Source organism: Tigriopus californicus, chromosome 7 (genome assembly GCF_007210705.1).
Source record: "Tigriopus californicus strain San Diego chromosome 7, Tcal_SD_v2.1, whole genome shotgun sequence".
NCBI classification, from domain to species: domain Eukaryota; kingdom Metazoa; phylum Arthropoda; class Copepoda; order Harpacticoida; family Harpacticidae; genus Tigriopus; species Tigriopus californicus.
Window position 1 is genome coordinate 15782114 of NC_081446.1, and position 6049 is coordinate 15788162.

Here is a 6049-nt window from a genome sequence, read left to right on the forward strand (position 1 = left end):
TAGGAGAAAAGACTAGGTTGGGCCGCAGTCCCGGGGCCGCAATTGGGACTTTCCCACTGACAGATGAGATTTGATAACCGGCGTACTTTTCGCTAGCGTAGCCGGGGTGAGCCCGCCGTGGGTTTGGGGCGCGAGAAGGTAGGTGTGGCCAACATGGAACGACGAGGTGTGCCTTAACCGGTGTGGCTAGCATAGAACGGCGGGACTGGCCTGAATGGGTGTGGCCGGGGTAGGCCGAGAGGTGCTAAGAGGGAACGCCGGGCAGGACCCGCTCGTGCCGATGCAGACGATGCGGCTTTTCGTGCCGCTAATGACGGTTCTTGTGGGCAGCCGAGTGCTGGGGCTGAGAGACGGGGGCTGGGTGCGCGGCCGTCGAGGCTGACCGGTCGAGGTCGACGACGGTCGAGTCACGGGCTGGGTGCCGGCAACGCACCCATGGAAGACGAAAGACGACGCGAGAGACGTCACCCGGGATCACGACGAGCCAGACCGGCGTTCCGCGGTCTCAAAGGCGGCTTAGCCGGGCCGAGGGAGGGTTTCTGAATTTTGCCGCCAACACGGGCGAGGGTGGGGCCGCGCCCGGAGGCCACCCGTCCGTTGGCTCAGCATGGAGCGAGAGCGTGGAACGGATCAGGGGAACTGGGTCGGGCGCCCCATCGACGAGAGAGGGCCGCGGGTCGGTCGTGGTTTTCGGGCCTAGGAGAGGGGGACGGCGGTAAGCGCAAGGGTCGCAGGGGTGAATGCTCCGGGGAGCGGTTTACTATTGAGCCATGCGGCTGAGCGTGAATAGGAGCCTGTGCCGCAGACACGGGTGGCGAGGCGGCCCAAGTCAAGGGACTGTGATGGCCCGACACCGGACTGAAATTATCCCAGTCCAAGCAGCGATGGATGGATGAGCCCTGGGCGCCTCGGATCGTGCCCGCGATGGACTGGGCCTCCAATTCCAGGCGGGTCCAATCCGTCAGAGGCTCGGTCTGACTGGGGCCACGCTCGGCCAGGTCAGCCGCCTGAGCGGACATGGGGCCATGGAACACGTCGTCCGACCCGGGCGGCGAATCGTGAACGCGAATCAAGAGCTCAGTGGGCGTGGCCGAGTCCTGGGTGTCGGGGGTGGGGTCGGACGGCCGCGGGAGGGTCCTGAGCCCAAAGGGGTCGTCCTCGTCCTCGTGTCGGGGCGTGGCTCTGGGCGAAGACCACCACACGTTCGAGAGGCGCTTCTTCATGGCTCGTAGATTCATGGGCAGTTGGGGGGCTAGACTGGGCTGGGCGGGAGCGGGGGCGGGTCCAGACTCCCAGTCACCGGGTTTCTCGTGGACTTCCCAGGCCGAGAGGTCCAAGTCCACCAACCGGCCCGTCTTGATCTCGTGCGAGACCATGGTGTTGTTCGTGGCCTCCCCCAAGGTGTCGAGAATCTCGTCCAGATGGACTGAGGCCCTCCAGGACTGAAGAGAGACTGAAGAGAGACTGAAGAGCTACTAACACGGAGGGATCGATCGATCGATCGATGGATCAAGAGGAGATGGATCAAGAGATGAAAAGATGGATGGAACCGATTGGGGGTTTAAATTTTCGGGCAGCGTGACAGTTACTGACTGGGCCCACCAGAGGGCGCTCAGGCCGGGTCAGCGGCGGGAAAATCAAATCAGATTGCCGAACACGCCAAGAACGCGCCAGGATTCCCCTAATAAATTGGACCAAGTCGAATGTTTTCAAATCATGAATTAGATGTGCCAATTCAAAATACATCAATTTAAACTGAAAAAAGCACCGTTGAATCAGCCAGGATCCCTATTGTTATTGAAATCGAACGTAAAGGTTTTTTGGGGCAGGAGAACTACATGGTAGTTAGTGATGGGTACGGTGCCTCTAAAGTCTCAAGCGTTCATTGTCATGCCGGTCCACTGCAAATTTCGAAAAGCATTATGCCAGCTTGACCCTTTCCCAGGGACGTCAAAATGGATCAAAACAAGATCAAGCTCCATTTTTTTTCTTTGCGGATTTCCTTACCGCTACTGGGATTGGAATCCCAGCAATTCAAGACGAGATTCTTTGTTCATTTGACTAAACTATTATTTGTACATATTATTTGACCGACCAATGAATTAGAGTTGGCTGATCTGAACCCTTGAATTTAAGGTTGATCGGGAATGTCCAAGTTTCAATTAAATCCTGCTACTGGATCAACTCCTACATACGACCATGGATTTCTAGAAGACCTGGATGGCGCACGGCAAAAAGAAGATGACCCATAGAGGGGAAAGAGGCGATCTTTCTGTTTATTTGAAAGAACACCCTTGACATCATTTTCAGTGCTTCTTTCTTCATGGAAAATACAAAAATATCAATAGTGACGAATTATGAAGACAATTGCCTTATTTTTAGTTCCTAATTTTCTATCATTAATTCTTCTTTAAAGCTAATAATGCAAATTCTAGTAGTGTTAGTAAAACTCTCCTCCCTTGACAAACCCAAGACATAGGTTTCAATGGGCACTTATTGCCAATTGTAAAAGCGAGACATAATACCTAATATAGTATGATATTTGCAAAACTCTTCTTTCATCTCTACCCAAAAATGAGCTTCTAGTTACATTAGCTTAAATCAATATTAAACTTCGAAAATAACTTGACCCTTCCACTTGGATATTACAATCAAATCTAAATGATCCAAAGCAACTCTGTCATACAAAAGTGTAAATGAATTGAAAATGAGCTTCTCAGTTTCCACATGTAGTCTTCCTCAGTAGAAAACATTTAATGTTGAATTGAATTGGAAACAGCATGGTGAGAAACTATGACAGCAAGCTCATGAGGTGCGTTATGACTCCTACAATCCAAAAAGTATGTAATAATTAGGGCGGGGAAGGTATTATGTATTCGTTTTTTACAAGTAATTAAGGTTCAAGAACATCCTTCTGTTTTTTTGTTTGGTTTTTCAAGGGCTTTTCTAACTGCTACAAGGAATTTAACCCCCAGTGCTATTGAAATGAAAGATTATAAGTTGTCTATTCATTACCTTTCAATCTTTCCATGTTATTTGGTCTACCAACGAGTTTGAGTTGGCAGACCAAGCTAGGCCTGAAATGTAGGGTTGATCTGGAATGCTACTTAAAAATTTGTTTACTTTGTCCTTGGACAATTCTTGATCATAGGGATTTTCAAAGACCTTTCAGCTCATTGTTGCAATTCTCCTAAACAAACATTAACAATCAGTAACTTTGATTGTCTTTCACAAAGGCATTCACTTTAGCTGTGTTAAAGAGAGTACTTAAAAGTTATTCTTATTCTTATTCTAGGATATGACAGTGATTCCTGCAGTACATATTGTGAAGGACTAAGATCAATTGGTTTAGTATAGTTGTTTAGAGTCAATAAAGGTGATAGTTAACTATGACATAAGTTTAGACGTTAATTATTGCAAGGATCTCTTATCAGATATTTGGGTGATTACACCGCAAACCCAAGACCCAGCTTCATCATTACATTTTAAGAAGTGAGCATATCAAATTTTTGGATTGGTATGATAACTCTTGCTGAATTTCAAAATGAACTGATTTTCAAAACGAACTGATTTTTGAGGAATTCCAAATGTTTTCAAAGGTTTTTGCTTTGGCTTCATATCACGTCCTCTATTAGTTATGCATTGACAAACATAAACTTTGGTCAAAAACAAAAGATATGCACATGTTTCTGCCACTTTCAATTAGACTTAAATAAGAGTTTAGAACATTTAGTACCAGAAGTGTCACTACCTGCTCATTCTTTCTTACCTCTTCTTTGTGATTTTTGCCTTCAGAATTTCCCTATGGATACAATATTGGTGCTTTTGCCATATTGATATTGGCCAGTTGAAGGTGAAATTCACATTTGACCACAATGCCAATGGGAAATACCCTCGCGTTGAAAACACTGCAAGAACAGTTTCACTTAATCATAGATAATCATGCCTAGGGTGCCCTAGACAAAATATGGTCAACAATGGTGTTATTTTGACACTCAATTGACGTAGATTGGTGAGGTACCTGAGTTCAGGCGAATTTTTTTGCCGTCATGGCCACTTATTGACTGGGTTCAAACAAATTTGATAGCCAAAGCCAGCTTGACTTTTTATTGGTATTTAGTTTTTGGGCACGGACATGGTTTAACCATGAAATGCATTTCCACAATAATGGAGTTCAAAATATTTGACATTTGGTAGCTTTCATTCAATGAAGTGTATATATTAAACCTTATCATTAGCCTCCTCATTTGAAAAGAGAAACCCTGAATGAACAATTTCAAGGCAAATTTCAAGGAGGAGTCAAATATTCCAGCCCATTTCACCACTTAATGCCAAACTGTTGACCCAGCCGATCTGACCAAGACTAACCCAGCCTTAAGACATAATACAGGCTGAATTGGCGTTGCTACTTTGTCGTTTCTCCATTGTGGGTCACCTAAGAAAGGGAATCTGTGACTGAGCGGAGTCCATCTCCTTTTTTACAAGTCCGTGATAAGACCTACGAATATTTTAAGGCAGCAAATTGAACAATGAAGGAGCCCAAGAAAGAAGAGAGTTGGACTTCATTGTTCGAACTAGCCTGGATTCTCGAGGGCTTGAAGGGGCTTGCAATACGCACATTAAGCCTCTGCGGTTACTAGAATTGACCCTAAATCCTGGGTTGGAACAAAGCTCATGGATGCTTTTGAAAACTTGCAAAAGCACACACCTTTAATACCTTCTCTAAATACTTTACTATCCGAACCTTTCTAAACCCTCCCAATACGAGAGCTCTCTCATTCCTATGATGTTCCTAGTAAAACATCTTTGGACCTGCTCGAGCTTTTGCAATCAATTTTGTTTGATAAATGATGATTCAATGAAAGAAGCGATAATCTCTTTTGAAATCTAGCATAGGGGCAATTATTAGGAGCTTTTTTGCATTCGGGCCATCATCAAGTTTACAGTACATAAGGGATTTGCCGACTTTATCTGAAGTTTAGCATTAGTCTGAAGGGTTTTTTTTTCTTTCTAGCCTAGAGTATGATGCAAAAAGGATTCTAATGGTGATTGATTCTGAAACGGCTACAAAAATGTCATGTTGCAGTAACATTTTTGGACAAAATTATTGATTGTAACATCTGAATCTTTTACTTGAGAATAGTTTGATAAGTCAATTGCCAGCTTTGCTGCTTTGTTGGGCCTGTGTTCCAGCCCTTTATCCTTTGCAATCCTTGTGATTTCAACCAGTATTTGCATCTTGAACTTTTTTGTGTTGTTTGTGCATTATCAACAATTTTTAACGCACTTTCATTTGTATAGATGGCCAACTTGCGCTTTTGGTACATTCTTTGTGATCAACCATTTTTGATTCAAAAATTGGAGGCTTGCCAATTTTGACCCCCTGGCAGAAAATGGTGACACAACTAGGCAGGAATTCCTTCATTTTTACCATCGCTGAATAATCTTCACTCTCAACTTATCTCCAAGCACGACCTAAGAATTTAGGTCAAAGTCAAAGCTCGTATGTACTCCATTCATTTAATAGGAAATCGTGACTCCATTGAGTACTCTCGATGTGAAGAAGCGACATTGCTTCCATAATGCTGGATTAATCCTGCTTCCAAAAGGCATATGTGTAATTGTAAATAGCCCATACTAATGATGTATTATGTGTATAACCTAACCCAATTTGAGAGCTGTGCCTTTTACTTCTTCTTTCTGGTTGAAATCGGCATTTACGTACATCGTTGACCTTGCTCTCTCTTTCTCTCTCTCTCTCTCTCTCTCTCTCTGTCTCTCTCGCTTGCTCATTCGTTCACCGTGTCAATGACCATCCAGCAGAGGCGCTTGCTTCACAAAATAACACTCTGCCACGGACTTCTAGAGATGTGGACTGCGAACCAGGGTGGGCAATTTTGAGAATTAGCGTGACTTTTGGACACCAAGTGGACAAAAGTGTCCAAAAGTGGACAAAAGTGGACAAAAGTGGACAAAAGGGTCCAAAAGTGGACAAAAGTGGACAAAAGTGAACAAAAGTGGGCAGAATGTGTCCAAAATTAAGTACAAT